Below are 20448 nucleotides of genomic sequence, written 5' to 3'. Positions count from 1 at the left end.
AAACTATGGGATGAGAAACATATACGTATCATACTTTTACACTTGAACACAAGTACGAAAACGAACATTCCACGTACGGGTTTGAACAAAAATCCTCAATTCAATTATCATTAGTTACACTTGCAGGGTGTAAACGTGAACTTATATTATGTGATCACATGGGCTTGACGAGCCTCATTCGGACGGTTCGCTACCGTTAGCGGATGAAATATATTTTCGAATCTAGTGTATGTTCTAACACTACGCAAAGGGTGCAAAACAGTTAAGTTTGATAATTGGGTGCCCGCGAAACAAATAACAACTTTGGAATGTAAATGATTTTGATAATCATATTATATTAAATCTTGTGGTTCAAATGCAACGTTTACTAAAACACCTATGATTTCACCAATGTTTTCGTTGATAGTTTTCTATATGTTTTCTCAGGTCCTTGAACGCTACTTGATACATGCTTCCACACTCTTTTTGATACTTGCTTGGATGTCGAGTATACATGCATAGTTGGAGCGTCTTTTGACAACTTTTAAATTGTGTCGCATAGGTTTCATTCGTACGTTAAACTTTGTAATGTAACTAGTCTTTGAACTACTTTTGTAAACTTGAAACATCCTTTTACTTATGAAATGAATGCGACATATTTTGGTCAAACGTCATGTTAAAGACTTATGACCACGTAACGGGACCTAAGTAGTCGGCGCCGTCAAACATGATTTGTTCGGGTCGCTACACTATAAACCGAGAACAAACACCACAAACCCATTTCCAACTCTATATTTTGTTTTTTATGTTTAACGGAATCACCACCACCACCTTTTATCATCAAACACCACCACTTCTCTTCTACCTCTCACTGATTCTGTTTCTATTCTATTTCAACCACCACGAGACCCATTACTACTTCACATTCTTGATTCTCATTCGTAACAACCACCTATTGCTCGATTAATCTTGCTTCTTTTACACTATAGCTACCGTATTTGTTTCACCTTTGTTTCTGCTTCTTTTAGACGTTTAAATATATTACTATATTCCTTACTGGCCGATAAGCAATAGATAAAGATGAACCCCCCACTTGTGTTATAAAAGAATAATCTATATTAAATTTCGCTGCATGTTTAGTAATTTATCTAAGTGGGGCGGTTTATTTATTCATACTGCGATTGGGATGTGATCCAACTAAAAAGAATTCACGTGAACTGGACTGGATTAGGTTGTTATCGGATCACGAGTTAAGTTTGCTAATTGGGACATTTTCCTTAGTTTGTTAGGCAGAATTGAAATCGGGTCAATTACTATTAGATAATTTGCACTTGGGCCACAATTGGGTTTCATGATACAATAATCAAATTAATGAAATGAAATGGTTGGGCTTCTGTTTAGTGGACTGGGTATTTGAAACAAGTTTGGAAATAGGAATCGATGGTGAGTTAGTGTATATGTTTCTTTTGTTTCACGCTTTTGGTTGAGGGGATGCATAAGAAGACGTAATGGTGTTGGTGGTCGTATTAGGAAAGAAATGATGATAATACGGATTAAAGATGATGATAGTTGATTATGATCATTATGATTATGATTATGACATAGTAATAAAAGAGATGATTATGATTAAGATATGGTTTTGTTCATAGTTATTAATGATGATGATAATGAAACACGTTTATTATGATGATGATGTTAAAGATGATCATGATGAGGAGATACGTATGATATTGCTGATGATTACGATGATAACGGGTTATGATGTATTTGATGATGATCCGAATTAATATTGATTAGGAAGAGAAGAATTAGGGAAGCAGAAACATATAAGCCAAATAGAATTGTTATGGGGATTTCATCAGAAAAAGTGTGATCAGAGGAGTAGTTAAGGATGTTATCAGGTTAGCGGGACGTCGCGGGTTCAAACCCGAACTTGGGCATTTTTTAGGGCTACTCCTTTGAGGTAGTTATTACTAATACTCTTATTATTATTATTTCATTATTATTATTATTATTATTATTATTATTGTTATTATTATATATTATTGATTGTTATTAAGTAATTATTATTATTACTAATATATTAGAAATAAGATTTTTAGTATAACTAATATTATTATCATTATTATTATTACTATTAAAATTAAAATATATAGTATTGTTATGATTAATATGACTACTAAAATTTTTATTAAAATCATCAGTTTTATTAAAAGTACCATTATTATTTAAAACATTATTTTTATGAAAACTAACATTTTATCTTATCATTATTATCTTTTCTATTAAAATTATTATTATTACTAACATTACTTTTATTTTTAGTATTATTATCAAAGCTATTAATATCAGTATCATTACTAAATCTAATTACTTTTAATATTATTATTATTATCATAAAAAGATACAAATTTTTATTTATTATTATTGATATTATTTTACCAAATAAATAACTATATAAGAATATTTTTAAAACATATCACATAACAACATTAATATTTTCATAATAAATACTAATTATTTATCTAATGTATATAAAATAAAGTATAGTTAATTTAATTATTAATGAAACATACAAGTTACTGAAATAACAATTAATAATAATATCTAAACTTGTTCGATTACAAGTATATGCTTTAATAGATATATGAATAATATAGGTTCGTAAATCCGAGACCAACCCTACATTTGTTCAATGACGTCATATGTATTTTTACTACAAAATACTGTATGATGAGTTTCATTTGCTCCATTTTTAAATGCTTTTGCAATATATATTTTTGGGACCGAGAATACATGCGCTGCTTTTATAAATGTTTTACGAAATAGACACAAGTAATCAAAACTACATTATATGGTTGGATTATTAAACCGAATATCGCCCTTCAAGTCTGGTAACCTAAGAATTAGGGAAATGGCCCCTAATTGACGCGAATTCTAAAGATAGATCTATTGGGACTAACAACCCCCCATTCAGGTTATGGATGGCTTTAGTACTTCGAGATTATTATACAGACGAGAGGTTCTGTTTGGGGATATTCTATGCATTAAGTTAACGTCGGTTACCAGATGTTCAATCCATATGAATGATTTTTATCTCTATGCCGTGCGAAATGCTTGATATGAGATTTTATTTATTAGAAATGAAAATGAAAATCTTGTGGTCTATTAAAAATGATGAAATGAATATTGACGATAAACTAATGAACTCATCAACCTTTTGGTTGACACTTTAAAGCATGTTTATTCTCAGGTATGAAAAAAATCTTCCGCTGTGCATTTGCTCATTTTAGAGATATTACTTGGAGTCATTCATGACATATTTCAAAAGACGTTGCATTCGAGTCTTTGAGTTCATCAAGATCAATATTAAGTCATTCATAGTTTGGATATATCATGAAAGGATATGCATATCTGTCAACTTTCGATATAAGGGAAGTTTGTCTTTTTAAAACGAATGCAATGTTTGTAAAATGTATCATATAGAGGTCAGAACCTCGCAATGAAACCAAATGATGAAGACTTCGTCCAGATGGATTAGGACGGGTCGTTATAGGTGATATCAGAGCGGTGGTCATAGCGAACCAGGTCTTGCATTAGTGTGTCTAACTAGTAGTTGTTAGGATACATTAATGAGTCTGGACTTCGACCTAGTAGTTGTTACGTTATATTAATGAGTCTGGACTTGAACCTGGTCCGCATGTCAAAAGTTTTGCTTACTGTTCTTTGTAAAAAAATTTCTACCTATCATTTTCAGTCTCGACACGTCTTATTGTAATTATTGCATTAGATGATGTACAGACAAATCATATCCCATCACATTAAATCTTGTCTGACACGTTTCCTTGATTTCCTCCGTAATCCACGAGATCTTTGGAAGTATGTATAGATATTCTATATATAATTAGAATATCATTCGATATCCGAAAATCAATTCATATCAAAATCCTTTAACTGATCGTAAGAGATGGATCCTACACCTAGCTTGGATTCCATTAGTTCCGGAAGCAATTTCGAAATGTATATTGAAGTAGACTCCGAAGTCAATGAACTCGAAGTGCCTCAACCATTTAGCTATTTTTCTTTCTGGAAGAGATGGGGGTGGGTCCGAGACTTACTCACTCGATGGAGAAATGAAGAAGGCGAACCCTACCGTGAACCAAACTTACCACCTAACATCGGAGAAAATGATGTACTCACTGGTGAACCTATGCGCAACACTATTTTCACCCTTCTTGCCAAAATGTTCCACCTCGAAGGTCGCATTACTGCAATCTTAGAAAATATTCAACCTCTACTTCCGAATACCAATCAAAGGGGAATATTAGAAGAAGTTAGGGAACTTCGAATTGATAATCAAGATCTATCGAATCAGATGAGTGGGTGGATAGAAATGATAGAGGGTAGGATAGAAACCCTGACAAGAATGGTGCGTGATTTACAAGCTATACTTATTACACCAACAGTACCACCAACATCTGTACCGACAGCACCAGTACCACTAACAACAACACCCGCATCCCAAGCCTCAATTTCACAATCTGTGCCACGAATATCAACATCATACACACCATAAATACCAAGGAGTACCAACAACAATGAACGATGAAGTATTGATCCATAACTTCATTGAAGAAATATTCTGCGAAGAATATGTGGTTCCTAATAATTAACGATGAAGTATTGATCCATAACCTCATTAATATTCTGCGAAGAATATGTGGTTCCTAATAGTTTTAGAGATTACTTATTATAGCTCAAATCGAAAATCAGATGAGTTTAATATCATATTAACTCATTAAATCCATGATTACATCTGAAGAAAATATATATGTATATATGTTTTCATAAAGATTGTAATTAAAAATTCTTTCGTACAAAGTGTTAATAGTGAAAAAATTTTAACGGGTAGGTAATACCCGAAGAATATTTAGTTTTCACATTAATAAGTTACACTATACATTCTTCAAAATTTGATTCAACGGTCATTTACTATCCTACTTACATTCACAGATATACGAATCCGTTCACCACAGAATAACCATTTTCATTCAATTTCATATTTAAATTGTGATTTACCAGAATCCAACAAGTGGCATAATGAAAAAAACATTGGACAAAATAAAATTTGTTAGAAACAAACAATTTAACTATGAGAAGAATTTTGTTAATAATCCACGCTAACTGTTCCCAGCTAACTGTTCCTAATTCCCTGTTACATTTTAATTATCACAATTTAATTATCGCAATTTTAATTCTCGCAATTTTATTTATCGTCATTTAATTTCTGCTATTTATTTTATGCACTTTAAATGTCGGGACACGTATACAAGGTTTTGACATATCATATCGATGCATATATATATATATATATATATATATATATATATATATATATATATATATATATATATATATATATATATATATATATATATATATATATATATATATTATTTGGAATAACCATAGACACTCTATATGTGGTAATGCTCAAGTTAGCTATACAGGGTTGCGGTTGATTCTAAAATAATATATATACTTTGAGTTGTGATCGAGTCTGAGACATGTACACGGGTCACGATACGTATTAGTTAATTCGAATATTATATATTAAACTATATATGAATTATGGAGTTACTAATTGTGGACTGCTAACTATGGACTGCCAACATTCGACAATTAAAATGAATTAAAATATTGATTATAACATATGAAACTAAACAATTCTTCAAGTTTGTCACTTGATTTCATCTTAAACCTCATTTGTATCTTGACGATTACAATCTGCGTTCAAATCTTTCATGATTCTTGAAAACACCTCAATCGAGAGGATGAATCAACCGCAGTTCATCTACGGAAGAAAAGATTGATGCATATAGTTATGCACCTAAAAACACTCGCAACTTGAGTAAACGTTTAACACGTAGCTGTGCTAATTCCTTTAGCGTTGTTATTACCCAAAATTACTTTACAATCCCTTTTCAAGGTAGCCAATTTTGTCACAGCTCCAATAAGTCAACTTCGACTTTTCATTTAAAATAACCATATTATAACCTTGATATATATGCGTACTCTTTTATTGTTACCAGAGAACCTTTTATATTCCACCACATTAGCAGTAAACTTACCAGCAACTTCATTACTCATTGGCTTAAGTCTCTCCGAAGAACCATTATATTTGTTCATTAAAACTCTATCATATACTTATCCGCATCTTATAACGAGAATTGCCATATCAATTACCGAGAATTAGCAATCAGTATTTCGAATCTCGCAGCATGTCTACTTCAACAGTTATATGTATACATATAATCTTTATTATGATCTTCAATTCTGAAAATTCTGGAAAGTATCCAGTCTGTGAATCGATACTCGGAATGTTGATAAAGCTGAATGAAGCAGCAAAATCTATAGATGACTTTAACAGTCAAAAGTTGATGATAAAGAAGGATACGTTGGAAAAGCTCAAAAGAAAATTTAGTACTGAAAAAAAAGGGATTGAGCAAATCATGAAGGAGGCTGTGGACAAATCACAAAGACTAAATTTGCCTTCAAAGAATCCAAATGATTCAGTATCTGCTGAAATCAATAACGAATACCTTGCTCCTGACTCTAAACCTTTGTGAACAAATCTTCTTCATCATCCATCGATATTAGAAATTCTAAGATATCATCGTATCTTTCATTATAAATATTCTCGATATTTCTGAAGATATTTTCATAACTAATCTTATCTGAAATCATTTACCTCTTCGTGATATCAGTGTTACATCAGAAAGGAAACTGTTTTAGTTTCTAAATTCTAAAGAATTCGAACTTAAATTATGAATGTTTTTGAAGTAGTGTTGGAAATTGAAGCATGGGTTAGTATAATATAATTACTCTTGGCCAACATGATTATATTACAGTAAGTCATGCTAAATTTCTAATGGAACGTGATGATGGTTCACAGATCATACCCTCATTATGTGCCATGTTACATAACTCTTTCATTCTATTTAATCTCTAAACATATCAAGAAAATATTTCTTGATAGTTCTATCTTTTCCGTATTCTGGTAATTTGAAAAATCAAGATTGTGTCATTACAATTTTCTTATTAGAACATTAACTATGTTCATTCCGAAATTCATAACTACGAATTCTGGACCATTACTTGTTGTACTTAGAGTCGAGAAGAGAATAAAAAGGCAAAGAGCTCCGAGATATAAGGGAAAATATAAAGCCCAATGAAAACACCGAAATTACAAATTGTGTATATCAATGCGTATAGCAACATAAACACACGGGAGAATGAAAAACACTATAAACCCAAGGAAATAGTAGAAGTAAACAACTTTCTCCGGTGATAGATGAAAAAGAAGAATGACAGATACAAAGGTCAAGAATATATCCAGAATTAGAACTGGGTGGAGCATATTGATGAATGTTGTAGAAATATGAATTGGGAAATAAGTATAGAAGATGGGAGTGTAGAAATAATGGAACGACAGAGGTTCATTTATAGTGGGAATACTAGACAGAGCAATCAAGACAGATGATCGCTTTTAATTAAAAAGATCCTAATTTCCTTAAATCTAGAAGAATCAAATCTTATATAGATTTCGAAGATTTTCATTAAATTCCTTGAATTCCGGAAATCAACCGTGACTACGTCACCGGTTAAGACGAACTTGCATCATTTCACTCTTTTATGATAGCTTCATTCGTACTATTCACATAAACGAGTTGATTTATCCATATTACTCTATGGTAATAAAACTCTATCTATCAACTCATAATCATCATGAAAACATTCTTATTGTCAGCCATGACGACCTTGATCAAATTTCGGGACGAAATTTCTTTAACGGGTAGGTACTGTGACGACCCGAAAATTTCCGACCAAATTTAAACTTAATCTTATTATGATTCCGATACGATAAACGAAGTTGTAAAGTTGAGTCTCAAAAATCTTGAAACAATTTACATGAATGCATTTGACCTTCGACCATTCCCGACGATTCACGAACAATTAATTGTAAATAGATGTGTGTGTATATATATAAATAATAAACTGAAATATAATTTGAAGTATTATACGTTGTTGTTATTATAATTAATAACATAAAAAATAGGATATTATAATAATTATTATTTAAAATATATCTATATATATAAATAAAGTATATTAAAAATAAATATTAAATGATTGTAGTACTCATTTGGTGTTCCGATTGATATTAAGTAAGTTAAATCCAAACTTATATGATTTTAAAATAAACGGTGATTCAAAAATGAGTTTTATAAATTTTAGGCTTATTAATAATATATTTAGAAGTTGTTTGTTAAATTTTAAAACTTTTTATATTTTACTTGGGGTTGGGAGTGAATAATTAATGTAATTTTTAATTAATAGTTAATGATTGAACTTTATACCATAAGGACCAAAATAAATAAATATATTTAATTTAAAAGCTTGGGATTTTTAATTACTTGGGGTTGGGCTTGCGTTGTTGATTTTGAAAAAGCTTGGGACAAGCACTTACCTCTCGCCGAATTCCCCTACAACAATAGTTATCACGCGAGTATAAAAGCCGCCCCATTCGAAGCGTTATATGGCTGAAAATACCGTTCTCCTCTTTGTTGGGCCGAAGTAGGCGACGTACAAATCATCGAACCTGAACTCATTCACGAAACCACCGAGAAGATCGTTCAAATCCGAGATAGGCTTCGGACGGCCCGGAGTCGTCAAAAGTGCTATACCGACAAAAGACGCAACGACCTTGAATTTCAAGTCGGTGACCGCGTCATGTTAAAAGTTGCACATTGGAAAGGTGTCATTCGTTTTGGAAAACGTGGGAAATTAAATCCGCGGTATATTGGTCCTTTCGAAATCTTGGAGCGTATTTGAACCGTTGCTTATCGTTTAGTTCTTCCGCCCCAATTGAGCTCCGTTCATCCTACCTTCCATGTATCTAACTTGAAAAAGTGTCTTGCCTAACCCGATATCGTCATCCCTCTCGAGGAACTTACTATTGATGACAAACTTCATTTTGTGGAAGAACCGGTTGAAATTGTGGACACCTCGGTCAAGACATTGAAATAAAGCCGAATCCCGATTGTCAAGGTTCGTTGGAATGCCAAAAGAGGACCCGAGTTTACTTGGGAAAGGCAAGATCGGATGCAAAAGGAATACCCTCACTTATTCTCGATTCCGGAAACGCAAAATTTCGAGGAAGAAACAACGACTACTACGCCTACGTAAATTTTGGGACAAAATTTCTTTTAAGGAGTAGGTAATGTAACATCCCGCCTTTTTTCGTTTACTTTTCCGTTTAACTATTTAAATTCCGTTATATGTTTATAACATCTCCCGTTGATACGCGTTTTAAAAATATCTCGTTTAGGTAATTCACGCACCCGCAACCGAACTCGAGGGACTAGTTTCGCCAAAGAGCCAAAGAGGTGACTAGCATTTGACTAGTCAACCCCACCTCCTTTCTTTTTCATTTTTATTTTCCTTTTATTTCACTACTTCTCCATTTTCTTTCAATTATCCATTTCAAAGAATCATCATCTAAATCCAAGCTAGCGGGTGTCTTGCAAAACAAATTACATATTTGGAATCCTTGCAACTTCCTCTTCGATTCCATACCGATTTCATCAAGTTTGGGTAACTTTCTAAAATCACTAGATTTTGTGTTCTTGATGTTTTTAACTTATAAAGTTGTTAATTAGTGTCTATGGCTCAAGTCTAACATGAATATATGATTTATATTTTCGATTTTGTTATTTGAAGTAACTAGCATGAACATAAACTTTGGTGTGTTTGATTTGGTGATTTGGTTGTGTGGATGATGTTAAATGTTATAAATGCATGTATTAAATGTGTTCCTAACATCACTAGCTTCAATTTGATGTGTAGATTGTTTTAGAAAACTTCATAAACATGATTAGTGATTTTGATGTTGTTGATTAGGGTTTGATAGAATTGAATGTGAACATTTAATGTATTGAATGCCATGAATTGTGGTTGGTAAGTGGTTAGTTAGATCGTATGCTTGATTACCTACGAAACGGCGTGTCATATGTATGCATTTAATTCCCGAATCCTATTTTGTGCATTTATGAACTTGAGTACTAATTGAGCATTAAATGTTGGAAAGTCGGTTATTGCAAATGATGTTTTTGGTTAATGAAATGTGTTTAGTTGTGTTCTTTGTCAAATTAGCTTTCTAACGATATAAAATGTGTATCATAAGTGTTTACGGTTTGTGATTTGTGTTTGATCGAAGTTCGGAAAAAGACTTGAACAATTGAAACTAACAAGGCACCAGCACACGTTATGTGCCGCGGCGCGGCAAGCCTATGTCGCGGCGCGACATAAGGCGTGTCCAGGTTCTGACCTCCTTGGTCAAAATAAGAAAAATGTTTGGCACGTTATGGACCTCCGATTCACATGAGACTTGTTCTAACATGCTTATATATGAATAAAAACCTCAGAAAAATAGTTCGGGACCCGACTCGAACGTGTTGACTTTTTCGTTGACTTTGACCGACCAAAGTTTGACTTTTTGTCAAACTTAACCAAATGATTATGCAACCTTCCTAGCTTGTTTCTATACTTGTATCTTGCATGAAACTTGACAAATTGATTCACATGCTACATAATCGAGTCGTAACGAGCCATAGGACTAATTGAACATCTTTGACCTATCGTGTTTACCGTTATTGATACGACCTATTTGTTTAGGTCAAGACTAGCATTATCCTTTGCACACATTACTTTGTGAAGTACTTGTCATACGTGCACTCAAGGTGAGATCATAGTCCCATCTTTCAACAACTTTTACGCTTTAAACTATGGGATGAGAAACATATACGTATCATACTTTTACACTTGAACACAAGTACGAAAACGAACATTCCACGTACGGGTTTGAACAAAAATCCTCAATTCAATTATCATTAGTTACACTTGCAGGGTGTAAACGTGAACTTATATTATGTGATCACATGGGCTTGACGAGCCTCATTCGGACGGTTCGCTACCGTTAGCGGATGAAATATATTTTCGAATCTAGTGTATGTTCTAACACTACGCAAAGGGTGCAAAACAGTTAAGTTTGATAATTGGGTGCCCGCGAAACAAATAACAACTTTGGAATGTAAATGATTTTGATAATCATATTATATTAAATCTTGTGGTTCAAATGCAACGTTTACTAAAACACCTATGATTTCACCAATGTTTTCGTTGATAGTTTTCTATATGTTTTCTCAGGTCCTTGAACGCTACTTGATACATGCTTCCACACTCTTTTTGATACTTGCTTGGATGTCGAGTATACATGCATAGTTGGAGCGTCTTTTGACAACTTTTAAATTGTGTCGCATAGGTTTCATTCGTACGTTAAACTTTGTAATGTAACTAGTCTTTGAACTACTTTTGTAAACTTGAAACATCCTTTTACTTATGAAATGAATGCGACATATTTTGGTCAAACGTCATGTTAAAGACTTATGACCACGTAACGGGACCTAAGTAGTCGGCGCCGTCAAACATGATTTGTTCGGGTCGCTACACTATAAACCGAGAACAAACACCACAAACCCATTTCCAACTCTATATTTTGTTTTTTATGTTTAACGGAATCACCACCACCACCTTTTATCATCAAACACCACCACTTCTCTTCTACCTCTCACTGATTCTGTTTCTATTCTATTTCAACCACCACGAGACCCATTACTACTTCACATTCTTGATTCTCATTCGTAACAACCACCTATTGCTCGATTAATCTTGCTTCTTTTACACTATAGCTACCGTATTTGTTTCACCTTTGTTTCTGCTTCTTTTAGACGTTTAAATATATTACTATATTCCTTACTGGCCGATAAGCAATAGATAAAGATGAACCCCCCACTTGTGTTATAAAAGAATAATCTATATTAAATTTCGCTGCATGTTTAGTAATTTATCTAAGTGGGGCGGTTTATTTATTCATACTGCGATTGGGATGTGATCCAACTAAAAAGAATTCACGTGAACTGGACTGGATTAGGTTGTTATCGGATCACGAGTTAAGTTTGCTAATTGGGACGTTTTCCTTAGTTTGTTAGGCAGAATTGAAATCGGGTCAATTACTATTAGATAATTTGCACTTGGGCCACAATTGGGTTTCATGATACAATAATCAAATTAATGAAATGAAATGGTTGGGCTTCTGTTTAGTGGACTGGGTATTTGAAACAAGTTTGGAAATAGGAATCGATGGTGAGTTAGTGTATATGTTTCTTTTGTTTCACGCTTTTGGTTGAGGGGATGCATAAGAAGACGTAATGGTGTTGGTGGTCGTATTAGGAAAGAAATGATGATAATACGGATTAAAGATGATGATAGTTGATTATGATCATTATGATTATGATTATGACATAGTAATAAAAGAGATGATTATGATTAAGATATGGTTTTGTTCATAGTTATTAATGATGATGATAATGAAACACGTTTATTATGATGATGATGTTAAAGATGATCATGATGAGGAGATACGTATGATATTGCTGATGATTACGATGATAACGGGTTATGATGTATTTGATGATGATCCGAATTAATATTGATTAGGAAGAGAAGAATTATGGAAGCAGAAACATATAAGCCAAATAGAATTGTTATGGGGATTTCATCAGAAAAAGTGTGATCAGAGGAGTAGTTAAGGATGTTATCGGGTTAGCTGGACGTCGCGGGTTCAAACCCGGACTTGGGCATTTTTTTAGGGCTACTCCTTTGAGGTAGTTATTACTAATACTCTTATTATTATTATTTCATTATTATTATTATTATTATTATTATTATTATTATTATTATTATTATTATTATTATTATTATTATTATTATTATTATTATTATTATTATTATTATTATTATTATTATTATTATTATTATTATTATTATTATTATTGTTATTATTATTTATTATTGATTGTTATTAAGTAATTATTATTATTACTAATATATTAGAAATAAGATTTTTAGTATAACTAATATTATTATCATCATTATTATTACTATTAAAATATATAGTATTGTTATGATTAATATGACTATTAAAATTTCTATTAAAATCATCAGTTTTATTAAAAGTACCATTATTATTTAAAATATTATTTTTATGAAAATTAACATTTTATCTTATCATTATTATCTTTTCTATTAAAATTATTATTATTACTAACATTACTTTTATTTTTAGTATTATTAGCAAAGCTATTAATATCAGTATCATTACTAAATCTAATTACTTTTAATATTATTATTATTATTATCATAAAAAGATACAATTTTTATTTATTATTATTGATATTATTTTACCAAATAAATAACTATATAAGAATATTTTTAAAACATATCACATAACAACATTAATATTTTCATAATAAATACTAATTATTTATCTAATGTATATAAAATAAAGTATAGTTAATTTAATTATTAATGAAACATACAAGTTAATGAAATAACAATTAATAATAATATCTAAACTTGTTCGATTACAAGTATATGCTTTAATAGATATATGAATAATATAGGTTCGTGAATCCGAGACCAACCATACATTTGTTCAATGACGTCATATGTATTTTTACTATAAAATACAGTATGGTGAGTTTCATTTGCTCCCTTTTTAAATGCTTTTACAATATATATTTTGGGGATTGAGAATACATGCGCTGCTTTTATAAATATTTTACGAAATAGACACAAGTAATCAAAACTACATTATATGGTTGAATTATTAAACCGAATATCGCCCTTCAAGTCTGGTAACCTAAGAATTAGGGAAATGACCCCTAATTGACGCGAATTCTAAAGATAGATCTATTGGGACTAATAACCCTCCATTCAGGTTATTGATGGCTTTAGTACTTCGAGATTATTATACAGACGAGAGGTTCTGTTTGGGGATATTCTATGCATTAAGTTAACGTCGGTTACCAGGTGTTCAATCCATATGAATGATTTTTATCACTATGCCGTGCGAAATGCCTGATATGAAATTTTATTTATTAGAAATGAAAATGAAAATCTTGTGGTCTATTAAAAATGATGAAATGAATATTGACGATAAACTAATGAACTCACCAACCTTTTGGTTGACACTTTAAAGCATGTTTATTCTCAGGTATGAAAGAAATCTTCCGCTGTGGATTTGCTCATTTTAGAGATATTACTTGGAGTCATTCATGACATATTTTAAAAGACGTTGCATTCGAGTCTTTGAGTTCATCAAGATCAATATTAAGTCATTCATAGTTTGGATATATCATGAAAGGATATGCATATCTGTCAACTTTCGATGTAAGGGAAGTTTGTCTTTTAAAAACGAATGCAATGTTTGTAAAATATATCATATAGAGGTCAGAACCTCGCAATGAAACCAAATGTTGAAGACTTCGTCCTGATGGATTAGGACGGGTCGTTATAAATATCATAGTACATAGCTCGAAGAAGAAAAAAAGCAAGCATGAATAATTGCCGCTAAAAAAATTAGGGCATAAAGACGTATCACATTAAGATTGAATAAATGAGTAAATATGGTGAGTTTATATGTTTAAAATGGGCTCATATGATATAATCATATTTAAGTGGGTAAATATGTTATTATCAAAGTTAAGAAGGATATATATGATAAAAACCCTAAATAAATAATAAAATATTTAATTAATGTTAATGACATCATCAAGATGGCTTAGATTTTTTTTTTTTTTAATTTTTTGTTAACAAAGAAAATAGCCTAATAATGACATCATCATTATAGGATTTTAATAGAATATATATATATATATATATATATATATATATATATATATATATATATATATATATATATATATATATATATATATATATATATATATATAAAAGATAAACGGATTATATATATGTGCATCAGAATTTGCCATATATATATATATATATATATATATATATATATATGTGTGTGTGTGTGTGTGCGCGCGTGTGTGTGCGCGCGCGCATCAAAATTTGCCACGTGACAAATCCGGAGTTCCACGTGGCAAATTCTGATGCAGAGTTAGTGAAAAAGCGTACAAACCGAAGTTTTAAATTTTGGATTCATCAAAACCGGAGTTTCAAATTCCGGTTTTTCTATTTTTGTAACAATTTTTTTTAAATTTCTATTTTTATAATTTCAGCTGCAAAATCTACAATTTTTTTAAAAAAATCGCAGGCCGGCTATGGTATTGGTTGCACAAGCCACAACCCGGGTACGTACTAATTAAGCATTCTTGCAGTAACAATTAATTTATTGATATATTTATATCTTGAGTAGTAACAATTGATTTATTTATATTTATGTAATACTGAGTTATAAACTTATGAACAACTTGAACGTTTAGTTTGACTAAGTTACAACCCCATAAAAAAGTGTTTGTATGCAGATTGAATTAGAAAGTTTTTTTTATTGTCTCACACGGGGCTTCATATGGCATCATAGAATTCAGGACCAGTCATGATCACATGCAATCGAATTTAAAAAGTTATCCTATTTGGTATGCTAGCGTATTAACTATTTAACACGAGTAAAATAAGGATATAGCCTTCTTTAGTTATCATATTTCGAGCCGTTTGCCTCTTATACCGCGAATGATTCTTCACGGTGTCTTCGGTGCATGTGCGAAGTGTGTAGCCGCACAGGGCCCCAAATTTTTAAGGGGTCCAAAATTTTGAAAAACCTTTGTAATAATGCATTTATTCGTACATCGTAACGGAATATCTTATTTGCGGTCTATCATCTAACAAGAAAGACTTAATATATTGACGTTTATAGGTATTAAAAACAATATAATAGGAGTATTGACTATAAAGTGTTGACCAATTGCTTCATTATAAAAAATGTTATGATTACGGTTTTATATAAAAAATAGTGTAACTATAACGAGTTGACAACTATTGACTTGACAATTATTTGAGAATAACACTTTGCAATGGTTGTTTTGAAATTTTTAATTCTATTGATTACGCTATCATAGTATTATATATTATACGTGTTGAAAAAATTAACCTTCACAGGGGACCTCTTTTAAGTTTCGAACAGGGCCTCCGAAATTAGCGAGACGGCCCTGTGATTCTTCAAATGTGTGTGAGGAACGCCGTTAGTATTTCCTTTGTTAGGGGGAGATCTATGAGAATGAGTTTCAGGTTCCCTGTAATCGATATCGTAAATTTTTGAATCTAATCCTCCTGCACACATTTGTAGCATGTAAAATTAACAAACTGTATTAATCACAAAATTTATACACTTACAGATTAACTTACAACTGAACTAGAGAAGCTTACGTACGTAGTTTTATAACCACTCACCACTGTCAACACGGGTTTTAGTGTTTTATGAATAATAAGTCATAAGTAATAAAATTATTTGACCATTTCAACTTTCCCAATTGTTTAACAATATACTAATTGTCAGAGTAGTGTTCATCGTGCTGTCAACCCCAGTGGCGGAACTTGAACTCAGATACAGACGGAGAAGTGTAAAAATTTAATAAAATTTTCAATTGTCAGCAGGGGTAAACACTAAAAAAAACCTTATTTTTTTGTATTTTTTTTTAGTGTAAAATTTTTTGTTCTGTAAAATCCAGGTGGGGCGGATACCCCTTTGAGTTCCACTAAGCACCGCCCCCTGGTCAACCCTAAGATTTGTCATTAAGAGGTTAAGACATGAAAAAAAAAGCTTGTACATCATAAAAGTCAACCACTTTCTAGTTAATAACCACCTACCACATTTTTATGCATTAACTTATTTCTTAATAACAACCCTAAAGGTTGTCATTAGAAAAATTCTTTATATATAAATGAAAAATAGTAATTAAAGGCCTAATTCATTTTCTCCCATCTACTTAATATTTATACTAAGTAAATGAGGGCAATAGTTTTTCTCCATAAATCACATGTATGTGATGATGGCCTCATGGGATCATGGGTCAAATTACCCCATCTCTAATTACGCCCGACTAAGACTACTTACTATTGGACCATCCACTTCACACACGTTTCCTATTGGGCCGTGTACTGCTCAAGTTTTTTTTTCCTTTTTTTTTAATGAATGAAATACAAAAATAAAACCCATTTCTTGAGCTTTCTTTCACCTACCATCCATTTGTAAATCTCAAAGAAAAAGATCAGACCAACAGCCGGCGCTGCTACCACCACCGTCTACGTTTCTGCAACCATCACTCGCACAACTGCTGCTACCACCACCAACACTGCCGCTGCTCCATTTTTCCCTTATTTTTCTTTATTTAAGTTACGGTTTTGTGGTTGGATTGTTTTTAGGGTTTTAATTGAATCATCGTCGTTGATAATATGTGGTTGCTTTTTTATAGGGTTTCTTGAATCCCATGGCCCTTTATGCTACCACAACCGCGCTACTACAAACACCGCCGTCCCTGCTGTATCCTCCGCCGTCGCTGTTGCTGCCACCTACACACTTAAGCGTCTTTTGCCGTTTCTACAAATGTAAGTTTTTTTTTCTTTCAGTTTGATTTAGGGATTTATTCTGCCTGTAAGTTTTCATTTCAGAACGTAGATTGTATTACTGCTAGCGATTCGTTTTTTTATTTGTGTTATCTGTTTCTGTTTATCCAATTTTGTTTAAATCATGTGGATGTGTTTTTGTTGTCTTATTTTTTATATATACTCAAGCTTCAATTATCCAATCCTCTATTTACTTCAGGGTTTTTGGTCATTTTGAATGAGTCGAAATCGCCGTTTTTGCGCATACACATACTGTAAAAGGGGAGGCTGTAAAGATGAATATGTCGAATAAATGTATTCGCAGTGCAGTCATGACGTGTCATGTGATGTTGCCTGAAGTTATGCACATAAGTGAGCATCATTTTCTTTTTTTAACATCTTTTTTCAATTCGTTTTTGATCACTTTTTGAAGCTTTCATATAATTTGATTGGCACTGGGATTGGCGAGACCCAATCTTTATAAGGGTCGGGCACCCCTTTGATTCCGGATTATACGGATCATACAATGGCTCATATTTCCAATTATGCTTCCATTGCTTATTACTATTCACGTAATATGATTATCATATAGGTTTATATTAGGTGTAAAACATACTCTGTACTAGGTTGCTGTTACTGATCAAAAGTTTGTTACTTAAATCCTTACATATGTTGTTTGTTTATATGGTACGATGGGGCAACCAACAATTGGGACGATTACTCGATATATTAAATTAAATATGTCTCATGTAATATTCAATTACTATAGTATGTATTACTTTCAATTTCTAATTCTTATGATAACGATAATTGGCTGTGATATCAGTACATGGAATTTATGGTCATGTGTATCATGACTATGGGTACGCACTATATGATCCTTATTCGTCGGCTGTCTCACCGGCCTCATCAGTTGGTCATCTTCATCTAGCCACAACAACTAAATTAAAGGTCTACGCCTGCTCATCCGTTAATATATAAGTTACGAAAGTAGATTACATCGGGTGCATTGATCGCCTCGAGGATATCCGGTCGTCATGGGAGATGTTTAACGTACTCAACTTATAAGGAGGACAATTGATCTCACCAACCTCAAGTAAGTAACCATTATACATTATAACTTCAACTTAATCACTTAATTAGAATATGTTTATTTCCCAATAATCAAGTACGCTTTCTTTTAGTTGCATACTATTTATACAATTGATTATTAAACCTTTCATTAATGATAAGTGTCAATTTGGCCGGGTCCTGTTTGGTAACCTTCTTCGGTTGGGCCGCCCACATACATTTTATTTTGTTTCTTGGATTTTATGAACTTAAAGCTTTAGATATGATCAAAACAAATTGTTGTATTGATATTAAAATCTAATTTCTGGCATTGAAGTATTAGGGGGTTTAATGAGTTTTTACACATTTGACCGTTGAGTTGACCTAAAAAGATAAATATGATTGACCCATTGACTACTCGAATAACGGTATTAGGCCTTGATGATAATCTAAAGAGGCTTGGTAGGGTTAAATGTATAATTATGGTAAAAATCCTTCTTTTTTTTTTTTTTTTTTTTTTTTTGAAAGCTGGCCAGCTGCTCATTTGTACCAAATGTTGAAAATCTCGAGTTTTTCTGTCGTTGCCTGCTATTATATAGCAGTATAGTGTTTCCTTATAACTGAATCAAAATTGTAATATAGTAATAATGTATAACTAGCTCATAAATTCATTACTATGACAATGGGAAACTAAGGCATATATTACTGTGAATTGGTAGATTTGGTGATTCGTATAGGAGACTTCTCTATTTAGATTTAACAAAGTGAAACATGTGACACATTTACTGAAAAGGTGACACAATTCACCTTACTCGTTGGAACGAGCTAGCAACCACTTTTGACGAGGAAACATATGACTTCATGGAAAAACCGGGGGTTCTCGCAGTCAGCTCATGCCAACCAACAGTCTACCATGGTAGATAAAAAGATTACAAATCTACTGTTATAATTATTCACATCATCTATCTTACATTTGTCTGTACTTGTGTATACCTATTCACTAACTGCATTGTTGCTTGTATTTCATAAAGGGGAACTTCAGCTCAACGGAACCCAGGTGGCACACTGTTATTTATTTCAATCCATTCATACCAGAGTTCGTCGGTTGAATCGACGAGTAAGCACTCTTCTTCTACAAAGGAAGAATTTTTTTTTTATACTAACAGTTGTGGATAATTTCGACATGTTATTTGCACAGACACAGAGAGGGATTCCTCGCCAACCCACTGCTGATGATCAACTGACAACGGTCCAGTTACACCCACTTCAAGTTCTTTTGCCTAAATACTTAAACGGCAGTAGTGAAAAACCTATGTATAGTTTTGAAAATGTGTTGACCGGTAACTTTGTAACCGTAAAACAATGTAATATGTAAATTATGTGCGTAACTAATAGTCAATAACGTGATCACTTGCAATTTTCAGGACAGCATAATATGTAAATTATGTGTGTAGCTAATAGCCAATGACGTGAGCACGAGCAATTTTCGGCACTGCCGAGTATAGATGCACAAACCGGATAAAAAACCGGATTCGGACAAAAAAAAAACCGGATTTTTTTGTCCGGATTTTTCGGAACCGGTTCCGGATCCGGTTCCGGTTCTCGGCGTCGGATTTTTTTCGGATTTTTTTCCGGAACCGGTTCTTTTTCGGATCTCGATCGGATTTTTTGGGATTTTTCTTGGACTAGGATTCGATTTTGCGAATTATATTTTTACCGGTTCTATTTTTTTAACGTTTGACAACAATAATATAATCGGTATAAAGAAAAGTTATAATGCTCAACTGCTTAACACAATAGATAATATAAATAACAATATTCGAACAATACAATTATATAAATAACACTTTTATTCGAACGATACAATAATAAAAATAAAAACACTTTTAT

General features: G+C 32.2%; 1 long non-coding RNA gene across 1 annotated transcript; it reads left to right on the top strand.

Moving 5' to 3' along the window:
- The first annotated feature begins 17136 nt into the window (after positions 1–17136).
- On the top strand, positions 17137–19981 carry LOC139862790 (uncharacterized). The gene is made up of 6 exons (XR_011764284.1): positions 17137–17511; positions 17729–17880; positions 18335–18604; positions 19278–19474; positions 19590–19675; positions 19757–19981. It is a non-coding gene; the product is annotated as an uncharacterized lncRNA (long non-coding RNA).
- Positions 19982–20448: the final 467 nt, after the last annotated feature.

Source organism: Rutidosis leptorrhynchoides, chromosome 8 (genome assembly GCF_046630445.1).
Source record: "Rutidosis leptorrhynchoides isolate AG116_Rl617_1_P2 chromosome 8, CSIRO_AGI_Rlap_v1, whole genome shotgun sequence".
Classification (NCBI taxonomy): domain Eukaryota; kingdom Viridiplantae; phylum Streptophyta; class Magnoliopsida; order Asterales; family Asteraceae; genus Rutidosis; species Rutidosis leptorrhynchoides.
The sequence above is the reverse complement of the archived record's forward strand: the minus strand, read 5'-3'. Positions and strand labels throughout refer to the sequence as shown.